General features: G+C 49.5%; 1 protein-coding gene across 1 annotated transcript in view; it reads right to left on the reverse strand.

Moving 5' to 3' along the window:
* Positions 1-12,505, reverse strand: part of Fam53a (family with sequence similarity 53, member A) — a 30,386-nt gene extending 17,881 nt beyond the window's left edge. Inside the window, exons 1-2 of the mRNA XM_005408700.1 lie at positions 12,421-12,505; positions 11,814-11,963 (exon numbers count right to left, since the gene is read on the reverse strand). The gene's annotated coding sequence lies outside the window, so the exon portion shown is untranslated. The remainder of the gene's footprint in view (positions 1-11,813; positions 11,964-12,420) is intronic.
* Positions 12,506-12,514: the final 9 nt, after the last annotated feature.

The following is a 12,514-nucleotide window of genomic DNA, read 5'->3' on the forward strand; positions in this document are numbered from 1 at the left end:
TCCCACTACTCAGGAGGCTGAGCCAGGAGGAGCTCAAGTTTGAGGCCAGCCTTGGCAACTTAGCAAGGTGTCTCACAAACTAAAAAGGCTGGGGACATAGCTCAGTGGTATAGCACTTGACCAGCATACAGGCGGCCCTTGGCTCCATCTCTAGCAGCACCACCAAAGATGAAAAAGGTACCATCCACCATGGTGGCCACTCCAGACCAGAGGGGATATGTCACAAAGACTGAGCTACTGTTCCTGTGGAGGTCATCTAATCTGAACTAACACCTACTATGCCTCACACACTTGGTGTACTCAGTGCAAACAGCCCCCACTGTCCTGGCTAGAACTAGTGCTGTCCACAATTCCCATCCCAGGGCAGAGCTGGACACACCTGTGTGTTCCAACCAAGAGGCTGACTCTAAGCCAGGTGCAGAGCAGCACCAGCACTGCCAGCAGCAGCCAGGCAGGGCCAGCTGGCACACAGCAAGTACGGGCAGCCTGGCCCTGCTTCTCACCTCAGCCACACCTGAAGGACAAGGCTCTGCAGGGCCCGCCCTCAGCCAGGTGCAGGGCAGGCTGGCTGTGATCCTCAATCCCATGAACTCCAATATCCACACGGCTCCTCCTCTGGCTCTGACGCTGCTCTGGGGCCTGACATCTGCCTTGTCAAAACCTCCCGGTTTTACAAAGCACACATCAGTCCTAGAAAGGCCTCAGCAGCACAATATAGCTAAATGCCTAATTCCACAGCTGAAGCGCCTTGGGATGCAGCGTGCAAGGCCAGGTGCCAAGGAGGACAAAGGTGCCACTGACAAGCAGCACATGGTGACGGAGTGGATCACTCCAGAGGGACGTGATGATCCCCAAACCCACACCCACATCGTCAGCTGTGAAAATCAGTAGAGTATACAGGAGAAAGGAAAGTACTTCCTTACAACACGGTGCCAACTACAAAGGTAGATGGAACAGGCAGTTTGACAATCCACCCCCTAGCCAGGAACAGAGGCACATGCCTATCAGCTCAGTACTCAGGAGGGTGGCCCAGGAAGACTGCAGCTGGAGAGGACACAGCCTGCTGTGAGGTCCTGACAAAGGAAGACAGCATGGACCTGTCAGGAGGAAATGTCAGATAAACCAAGCAAGGCCTCCTCAAACCAGTAATCAGCCTACAGCAGCGTTGCAGTCACAGAAGGACAGAGCAAGGCCATGTCTTCACTGGAGGGGACCAGGTACAATACATAACCATGGATCAGAAATCAGACACAAAAAAACGACCCCAAAATCTGACCAAGCACGAGGAGACACTGGCATCACTTCCCTGACTGCGCCACTGTCCATGATGACACAACACACAGACATCTGGAAGAGCTGCATCTCAGTAAAGAGAACAGCAAGGAAATGCAGAACCACCATCTTGTCAACCCTAACTGACAGATATTCAAAACCTACTGTGCCAGGCATGGTGGTACACACCTATAATCCCAGCCTTTGGGAGGCTGAGTCAGGAGGATCTCCATGAGTTTAAGGCCAGCCTGGGCTACACAGTGAGGCCCTGTCTGAAAAAAACAAACAAATAAAAAAACCCCTAGTGAACATGCTTAGGAGGAACTTGCCAGCTGACCAATTCACAGGAAAGACCATGCCTAGCACAACCTACAGGCCCATGCAAAGTGCACACAGCACCTCATGTGCTGCAGGACAGTTCAGCGCAGACAACGCAGACTCAGGGTCCCATGCCCAGCACTTCAACCAGAAGTGACAGAACTATGCCAGGTGCCAGCAGCCCCTCCTTCTACCAGAAGCTGAGGGCAGAGCTGGGAGCAATCAGAACCCAGTGCACAACACAGATTTCCTCCAAGGTGGAGGAAGGTACAGCACTGAAGTAAGTGGTCACTAACACTTGAGTCCAAATCCACTCTGTTCCCAAGGCTGCCACACTGAGGGCTTGGGGGAGTGGGACTGTCCTCTCAGTTCTGGCACTCGAGCCCCAGCAGCCCCTGGGAAGGCTGATGCCCCTTGGCACACACTGGTACAGCTGCATCTCCGCTGCATGGTTACATACCTTCTCCAGAGCCTGTCTTCTTAGGACACTGGTGACTGGATCAGAGCCCATCCTCACCCAGCACAGCCTCATCTTGGTTTATAAATTACATCTGTAAAGATCCTACTTCCAAATAAGGTCACATTTATAGGTGCTAGGGGCTAGGACTTCAATACAGCTTTTGGAGGGGGACACAATTCAACCCACAATGCCAAACCAGTCCCCAGTTACCAAGAAACAGAACCACCAGGACAGCACATAGTGTAGCTCTGGGCAGGGTCCTGGGGTGACACAGGCCAGGGCCAGAGGATGTACAGACGGAAGGCAGAAAATGAGACCAGACACAGTGACAGACAGCAGTAAGCAGGAAGAAGCCAGGGAGGGGCCATTGGTGGCGGGATGGCCTGTTTAGAGGGACAGAGAAGCTCCGTGAGGGGGCAACAAGGAGACTGAAACAGCAAGCTGAGCAGGAGGTGCCAGGAGAGAGAACCAGCAGGAAGTCCACCCTACTGAGGTGGATGTAGGGAGAAGGACAGGTAAGAGAGAGCTGGCTTCTAGGGGAAGGTGGGCCCTGGGCTCCCAGGGTGCTTGCAGGAGCTGAGGACCTCATCTTCGGAGTCTCAAAAGGCACAACAGCCCCCAGCCAACCAGCTGACCCCAGACTAGTCTCCCCACATAAAATGGCCCAGTTCACAGCCCATCTCCATCTTTTACAGCAGGGACCTCATCCCCATCCTCCAGCCTGCTCCTCCTGACTCCCCACGGCAGCCTGGCCTCTGCAGACCTTGATCCCAGCACTCTACCCCAGGAGCCCTCCTGGGCTCAGGCCTGAACCCAAGTCCTCAGCAGACCCAGACCCTCCTACACCCTCCACTCACCCCATACCAAGGTCCCCGGGACCTCATCCCCTGGGGACTCACACACCAAAAAGGCATCAAAGTGGGTTCTACTTTTCTTTAATTAAAATTGATTATATGGAAGTCAGGTATGGTGGCACAAGCCTGTAATCCCAGCCCTCAGGAGGCTGAGGCAAGAGGATCACCACAAGTCTGAGGCCAGCTGGGCTACATAGTGAGTTCAAAGCCAGCTTGAACTACATAATGAGATTCTGTCTCAAAAAAGGGGGCGGGTAGGCCTGGGGATATAGCTCAGTGGTGCAGCACCTGCCTGGCAAGCTCAAGGTCCTGAGTTTGATTCCCAGTACCCAAACCCCCCCAAAAAAGGACTTATTACATGGAGTCAGCAAGAACATTCACAGGCTGGGCATGGTGGCACATGCCTGTAATCCCAGCTCTCGGAAGGCTGAAGCAGGAGGATTATTGTGAGTTGAAGTCCAGCCTGGGCTACAAAGTGAGTTCAAGGCCAGTCTGAACTACATAGCAAGACCCCGTCTCAAAAAGACCAAAAAAAAAAGAGCATTTACAGAGCCATGACTGTGTCTCAATAAATGCGTGGCTTGGAACAGCCCCCTGAAGGCTGTGGGGACTTGCTCTCCCCTTCCCCATCTGTGTCCACCTGTCCCCCTCACAAGGACACATCAGCATGGACCATGGCCACCACCTACAGCAGAGCCTCACTAAGTACAAGGGCAACAGCCCCATTTCCAGTAAAGTCAATGCTGGGGTTCTGGGGGACAGGCCTTCAACACATGGTTTGGGGGAACATCATTCACCCATAACAAGCTGTGTGTGCTTCACCACACCACGGTGCGGGTGTGAGACCACGCCACTGTGTGTTCCACCCCGGCAGAGGTCCCGCCTCCCGCAACTCAGCCCTGCTTCCTCCTCAGCGCTTGACGCCAAAGGGAAAGCAACTGCTTGCCACTGTTCCCTGTGCTCCCCATGGCCTCCTCCACTCTCCACTGAGGAAGGTGCTGTGGGGGCTCTCTGGAGCTGTCCTGGACATGAGCTCCTATACAGAGCACCCCCAGTTAAGCCACAGACAGAGGCTTGTGGCTGAATTCCCAATCCCTCCTTTTTTCATATGCAAACATTCCACCTAGTGGGAGCTCTTCTCTCAGAGTCCCCAGGTCCTAGGTCAGGCTTGAATGGGTCAGTGAGGGGAACCCACAAAACCCATGCCCAGACACCCAGCTGGCTTTCCATGGAAAGCATACAGGAGCCTCCAGCAGGTCCTGGCCTGGAGATCAGGAGGCTACTGGCTGTGGATACGTCCCAGCCCTCTCCCCAGTGACTTGTAGTGAGGAATGGGTCTGGTCAAAAAAGGCAGGACATGTGGGCATGACATGAAAGGGTCCAGCTCCTTCCAGCTCTTCCCTTCAGTCTGCTTCCTGTGTGCCCTGAGCAGCTCTCCTCCTGCCCGTCTACCAGGCCATGCAGCCTTGGAGCAAGCTAGCCATGGACGGGAACAGGAGCCAAAACAAACCTCTCCCATAACCTCTGGGTGTCAGGCATTTTGTCCCAGCGATGAGGGAAGTGATGAAGAACACTCTGTGTCTCTACTCTGCTGTTCTCAGTGTTCCACTGTCTAGGATGCGCCCTCAGCTCCATCTTCCTACCCTTCCAGTGACACTGTGACCTCTATTCAGGTACGGCGCCTCCTCAGCTCTTCTTTCAACTTGCTGTGCTGGTGCCTCGCTTCTCTCTCTGAGGCCAAAGATCACGCTGTTTCCGGCTATTCTTTCTGGCTCTCACTGCACACCACAGTCCCTGGTCTTCTCCACTTGCCAGCTGGGTCCCCCCAGGTCTCTCACCCCATGCCCCACTCAAGCTCTGGGGGGGTCATCAGCACCGCCTCACTGCAGGGGTCTTGCTTACAGAATTCATCCTGGCCCTTCCAACAGCAAACTGCCTGACACTGGGGAGAATCCAGCAGGATCTGCTGCACAATGCATCTGTGGACACCTGGCTCCAGAGAAGCATGAGCTGGAAGGGTGGAGGAACACCCTCTGCACAGTGCCTGCCTGCACCTCTAAAGCCAGAGCCTTGGAACAAGCTCTGAATTTAAATCTGCACTCTGAAGGAACTACTTCTCCTCCAGTCTGGCTCCTAAAGCATGAAGTGAGGAAGACAGGTTTTGAGCACTGCACGAAGAGCCTGTTGTAGCCAGGCATAGTGGCACACACCTGTAATCCCAGTATAAGGAGGCTGAGGCAGGAGGCTTGCAAGTTGAGTCCTACCTGGGCAATTTTGAAAGATTCTGTCTCAAAATAATAACAGTAACAATACCAATAAAGGGCCAGGCACACAGAGGGCCCCATATTCCGTCCTCAGTCTCATAGGCGGTAGGGGCTGTGCAGTGAAACGAGCCTGCCTGAGTCACAGCCCAGCTAGCCAGAGCTTCCCCGTGCCCACACTGCTATCTCACAGCTTACCAGGCAAGCATTCTACCACTTGGCTCCATCTCCAGCCTTTTTGTTTTGAGACAACCTCACGAAATTGTTCAGGCTGGCCTTCAACTTTCAATCCTCCTGCCTCAGCCTCCTCATAGCTGGGATTATAGGCATTCACTACTGCAGTGGTCTGACATACTGATCTTTAATTCTCATCAAGTAACACCTTCTGTGACATTGCACAAGGCCCTTGCAGAAGGCATGCTGAGGACACTGGCAGAGGCCATGCTGGCCTCCCCACCCGCCATCAGCACTGGCCCAGCATCTCTGTGTACAGTCACAATTCAACATGTCATCCATGCTCTAATCTGCAATGATGTCTCTAAAAGGCCCGAGAGGCCAGGATTCAAGAACCTCTGGACTATTGAGCACATGGAGGCTCCTAGGCAGGCAGAGAAGCAGCTGTCCGTGTACAGGAGGCCAGTGCACCCTGCGCCACAGTCAGATACTCTGTGCTCCAGACCCTGCCAGACCTGGCCCCAGCACCTCTTCACCTAGCTGTTTATCCGCATCCTTTAAAATACCCATGATAATCAGGTGAAGCGTTACATGCTTATAATCCCAGCCCCTGGGAGCCTGAGGCAGGAGGATCACAGCAAGTTCATGGCCAGCCTGGGCTACAAAGTGAGTTCAGAGCCAGCCTGAACTACATAGTGAAACTGTCTCATAGAAAAATAAAATAAAATATCCTCTGTGTTAAACCAGTAGGGCCAGGGATATAGCTCAGCAGCACAGTGCCTGCCTGGCAAGCATAAGGTCCTGATTTCCATATTCCTGGTTCCCCTCTAAAGAAGCAAAAAACCAGTAAATCTAAGCACAGTGTTTTCTGAGTACTGAAAGTCATCCTAGCAAATTAATGAAACCTGAGAAGGGACTGTGAGAATTTTAATTGGTAACTAGGTAGTCAGAAGACACCAAGGCCAACTTGCGAGTGGGTGTGCTGTAGGGACAGTCCTGGACCCTAAACCTGTGGGGCCTGATGTGGTCTCCAGGTATAAGGGTCAGAACTGCACTGGCCGACAGGAGCTGAGTATAAGGGTATAAGGGTCAGAATTGCACTGGCTAACGACTGATGTCCTGCAGAACTCTCTGCCACATGCTGGGGAGAGAAAGCCCCACTCCTTGGGGGCCACAGAAGCCTGTGGCATGACAGCACAGGGAAACAAGCACACCCAGGTCAGGGATCCTACTGTAACAGCACAAGCAGACTTCTGAGGAGAAGAAACTTCTCAACCCAATGGCCAGCAATGAGCAAGTGGAATTTGAAATAAAAACACAAGACCACTTACATCAACATGGAAAAAAATGACTGGGGTTTACAACAATCTTACAAAACCTGTGCAAGAGGGGCTGGGGGGGGGGCTGGGGATTTAGCTCACCGGCAAAGCGCCTGCCTGGCAAGCGCAAGGTCGTGAGTTCGGTTCCCGGTACCGGAGAAAAACCAAAACCAAAAAAAAAAAAAAAAAAAGAGGGGCTGGGGATTTAGCTCAGCGGCAAAAGCGCCTGCCTGGCAAGCGCAAGGTCGTGAGTTCGGTTCCCGGTACCGGAAAAAAACCAAAAAAAAAAAAAAAAACCTGTGCAAGATCTATACAAAGAAAACTACAAAATTCTGACAAAAGAAATCAAAGACATGCTAAATACATGGAGAGAGATTCCATGACAGTGCACAGGAAGACTCAATGTTATACAGACTGGATCTATACCATTCAGTGAAATGACAAATTTCATCTGTTCAAGCTATTTTAACAACACCATACACTGGACGGCTGACAGACAACTATTTTTTTTTTAGTAATAATGGGAACTAACTCATGGCCTCTGCACTGAGCTATATCTCAAGCCCTTGTTTGTGTATTGTTATGCTTTGCTTATTTTATTTTTTGAGACAGGGTCCTACTAAGTCATTGAATTAGTCTGGGCTCAAACTTTCAATCCTCCCACCTAAGGGTCCCCAAGTGATAAGAATGCAAGTATGCACCACCACACCCAGCAACAGGAAGTCCTAGCTCGCAACTCTGGCAGACGTGGTGTCTGCTGAGGGCCTTCCTGTTCACTGGCAGCCACCTTTTGTGTCCTCACAAGGTGCAGAGGCAAGGGAGCTCTCTGGCATCTCTTCTCTAAAGCACCAATCCCATTCCACAAGACTCTCCCCTCGTGATCTAATCACCTCCTAGCCCCCCACCTCCAAACACTGTCACACTGTAGATTAGGTTTCAACCTGTGAATTCTGAAAGGACTTTAACTTCAGTTGACACCACCAATCAAACTCCTGGCAAGTTATTTTATGGATATTGAAAAACTGTTTATAAAGTTTATATACAAAAACAAAAGACAGAATAGACAGCACAATATCAAAGGAGAATCAAGTTGGAAACCTAGCACTACCCAACTTTGAGACTCACTGTGAAGCCACTGCAATCAAGACAGTGCAAAAAGCCAGGCCTGGTGGCGTTCACCTATAATCCCAACACTCTGGAGGCTGAGGGAGGAGAAATGGAGGATCACTGCAAGGTCAAGACCAGCCTGGGCTACAAACTGAGCTTCGGGCCACCCTGAACTGCATAGTGAGACCCTGTCTCAAAAAGACAAAAAAGGGCCAGGGATATAGCTCAGCAGCACAAGCACCTCCCTGGCAAATACAAGGTCCTGAATTTGATTCCTGGTCCCAAAAAAAATTTACCACTGAATCAAAAAAGAAAATTTTAAATATTAATATAAAAGTAAATCATCCTGGTCCAAAAAAAAAAAAAAAAAAAGGACAGTGCAGCATTAGCAAAAGGAAGGTAGATCCACATCACAGGAAGAGTCCAGAAATGGATGCACAAAGGTAACTCATCTTTGATACAAGAGCAAACGTAACACAAGGAAAAGTCTTTAATAAACAGAGCTAGAACTGGATATTCACATATGGAAAAATTAATCTACACACAGGCCGTATACCCTTCACAAAAATCAATTTGAAATGGATCACAGACATAAATGTACCCTGAAAAACTATAAAAATGCTAAAAGGTAAAAGAGGAGAAAACTCTAGGTAATCTTGGCTTTGGCAATGACTTTGTAGCTACAACAGCAATAGCACAATCCATTTTAAAAAACTGGTAATTTGGCTACATTACAATTAAAAATTTTTACAGACTGGCACAGTGGCACACATCTATAATCTAAGCTACCTGGGAGGCTGAGACAGGAGCATCACAAGTTCAAGGACAACCTGAGCAACTTAGTGAGATCATGTCTCAAAAAAACATGAAAAACATAAAAACAATTGAGGATGGAGCCTAGAGCATCCTGAGCTCAAGCCCTGGCACCACAAAAAAATAAAAATAAAAAATTCTACTCTGTGAAAGAAAGAATGAAAGACTAAAAAGACAAGCCATAGACTAAGAGAAAACATTTACAAAATATTTATCTGATAAAGGACTGTTACCCAAAATACACAAAACTTTTAGAACTCAGTAAGGAAAAAAAAGAACATTAAAAAATGGAACACAAGGGGCTGGGGATTTAGCTCAGCGGCAAAAGCACCTGCCTGGCAAGCACAAGGTCGTGAGTTCGGTTCCCGGTACCGGAGAAAAACCAAAAATAAAATAAAATAAAAAATAAAAAATGGAACACTCTGGGAGGTTGAGGCAGGAGGATTGCCACTTTGAACCCAGGCTGGGCAACTTAGCAAGACGCTACTTCAAAATAAATAAAAATAAAAAAGGGCTGGTGAAAATAGCTCACTACAAAGGCTCCAAGTTCAATCTCCAATTCAAAAAAAAAAGGCCCAAAGATCTGCAGACGGCAAAAAAGTCTAGTATGGCAAGATACCCCGCACCACATCAGATGTCACCAGGGAAATACAATTAAAGCACACTGAGGCTCCACTGCATACTACTAGAACGGCCACCACCCAGAACCCTGACACCACAGGCCGAGAAAGACAAAGAACAACAGAAACTCGAATTCACTGCTGGCGCAAAGGAGAAATGGTGCAGCCAAGACAATGTGGCAGTTTCTGACAAAAGGAAACTTACTCTCACCACACAACCCATGCTCCCTGGCATTTAACCAAAGGAACTAACAACTTCTGTCCACACCAAAATCTATGTACAGATATACACAGCAGCTTCACTCATAACCGCCCAAACCTGGCAGCTGCCAAGATGCCCTCAACACAGGAATGGATGAGCTGTGTTATGCAGCGCTACAAAGAGAAGAGCTGACACCATGAAGAGACATGGAAAAAAATTAAATGCCTATTACTCAGTGCAAGAAGCTAACCTGAAAACACTACATACATGACTGTAACTATGACATTCTGGAAAAGGCGAACCACAGAGACGGTAAGGCCAGCAGTTGCCAGGGCTGAGTGAAGGAGAGATACAGCACAGGGCATTTTTAGGACAGTGAACTATCTGGTAATATATGTAATGGGAGAAATAACTAGTGGTAGGTAAACATCATTACACGCTTGTCAAAAATCATAAAACATGTCAAAAATCATAAAACATCAAGAGTGAACTTTAATGTCACATATGGACTTCAGTGATACTGATGTGTTAACGAAAGTCTCAACTGCTTTATACAGGCCACCCAGTTGGGAAAGCAGCAGGGCCTGTGCAGGTTTAAGGAGTAGATGGGACTCTCTGTCTTCTGCTCCACTGTGCTGAGGACCTAAAACTGCTCTAAAAAATAAAGTCTGTTTCTTTAAGTATATAGAAACCATGCTTGAAGTGTTACCTTTGCAATCCAAAGGAGAAGAAACTCAAATCTTAAAATAGAAATGACTGCCATCACCTGTCTACCAGTGAGCACAGACACACGCTAGAAAACGCCTGGCCCTGTCCAACCTCGCCTTGAGCACTGGATGGAAGCTACAGGCCCAGACTCTGGCTATCCTGCACACAGAGCTCATCTCTCTCCCGCTGGCCCTGAGCTTCCTGAAAACTCAAAATAAGGAGGAACTGCCCACACTTTATGAGGCCTCAAGGAATTAAATGCAGTAACACATGTGAAGGTACCCAAGTCTCTGGGACATGTTTAAATTATGATTACTTATATCAAATGCATACTCTGGTTTCTCTTCAGATTGTATAAATCGTTCACCTTTTTTACTTATATCAAATGCTTAAAAGGCTGGGAAAGCCACTTTCCCTTTTAAGAAATATCATCACAGGGCCGGGGATATAGCTCAGCGGCGCAAGCGCCTGCCTGGCAAGCAGAAGGTCCTGAGTTCAATTCCTGGTACCAAAAAAAAAAGAAAGAAACATCATCATAGAAAATGTTGAAAGGGTTTACGTAAAACATAATTCTAAATTTGCTTTTTATAAACATTTTTTCAATGTTTGCAATGCACCAGTGAAAAATAAGGATTTTCTTGGTTTTCCTCTCGACCTGTAAAACATATTCTCAAGCCTCCTTACTCTTTTGTTCCCTGGGCGCAAAAGCGCACATGAGCAAACATCTCTAAGCAGAAAGGTCCCAGTGCATCCACTTGAAAAATGAGTGCTCTCGCATTTTCTCTGTGCTTTCTGTGGTCCCAATACAATCTAAGGAAAAAAAAAAACCTAACGATCCACCCACATGGGCAACTGTTACCATGTCACTTGCCAAGCCAGGCAGCGAAACCCTCAAAGTGGCATCACAGAGCTCACTAAAAGGATGAATTCCAGAACCAAGCTCTAAGTCCACAGACAGCAGGAGAATCATCTATCAAGCCCTAGAAACGTGTCACAATTTCCAAGGCCCAACACTCAGGAGGGAACAATGGCAAATGATCTAGGTAAGAACTGTCTGAAAGAACTCCTGTACCGACTAGCTCAATTCAAAGAAAAGTCACTGCGTCCAAACAACTTCAGTCTCCACTTTGGAACAGTATTTGGAGTTTCAAAATCAAGTTTCCCAACCTTCTACCTTCAGAGGAAGAGGCCACACTTCCTTTCGTGGACCCACTTTCATCAGGGATACAAGTGACAATGACAGCTGTGTCTGAGGTGGAATCAGTCTGCACCACTTAAAATTTCTTACACAATGTGAAACTGCAGCATGTCCAATTAATTCATCTTTGTAAATTCTCGGAGCTAAGAGATTATCACAAGCCCAAGAAGTACTGTTTTAAGCTTAAAAAATAAAAGAGCTGGGGTGCAGCTCAGCAGAGGTGCACTGACCAGCTCCAGAAAGGTCCTGGATTCATCTCCCAGCACTGCAAAAAGCAACAGAAAACAAACCAAAAAAGTAGCATAGATTTAAAGTAGATTCACTCCATGATGAAATGCAGTCAAGAAAGTCAATTTAATGCACGTGGAGTGTTAAAACCTCTGATCTTCAACTGTACTTAGATTAGAATCCCAATCTACAGTAAGGAATTAGCCAACAGGAACAGTAAACTTGTACACATCTAACGCTCCTTCCTCCACTCGCAGGGACACTCTTAAAGCGACTTACATCCCTCCAGTCTATGCAGGAAAGTAGCTTCGGAATCCTCTTCCACGTCGCCTTCCACAGGTCGTGGGGGGAATCCCACGTGGTCTGGGTCCACCCTCGGGCCTCCCCTATTGTGCCGTAGAATCTCGTCAAACTTCCTCCTTCTCTAGGCTACAAAATGACAAAACACGTGAGCCCCAGAAAGAGCTGCGGCCCACTGGCCCAGTGCGGCGACATGCGACAGGTCGCAAAGGAGACAGGCAAAGCTGACTCAACAAGTGGCAGCGTGCGGCCCCTCACAGCGCTCCTGCCGACTCGGACAAGTCGGGGGACGCTGAGGCGCTGGAGCTCGAGGGGCGCCCGGGCTGGCCGGAGGGGGTCGTGGGGCACGCGGGGAGCCTTAAGGTGCTGGGCATTCGGGCACGCAGGGGTCCCGAGATGCACAAGAGGGTCCCAAGGTGCACGGGGATCCCAGGTCGCGCGGGGCTCCCGAGGTACACGGGAGAGGGAGGTCCCCGAGGTGCACGGGGGTCCCAGACCGCGCAGGGGTCTCGAGGTGCACAGGAGTCCCGGTACAGCGGGGCCCTGGGCCAGTCGGGCAGGGTCTCGAGGGCGCAGGGCCCCGCACCCTGCACGCCGGCGCGGTCCCGCGTCCACTGAGAGGAACGGCCGGCGCGGGGTGCTGACAGCGGCGGGGACGCGGCGTCCGCGGCACAGGCGGC

Source organism: Chinchilla lanigera, unplaced genomic scaffold (genome assembly GCF_000276665.1).
Source record: "Chinchilla lanigera isolate Chin_1 unplaced genomic scaffold, ChiLan1.0 scaffold00113, whole genome shotgun sequence".
In the NCBI taxonomy this organism is placed as follows: domain Eukaryota; kingdom Metazoa; phylum Chordata; class Mammalia; order Rodentia; family Chinchillidae; genus Chinchilla; species Chinchilla lanigera.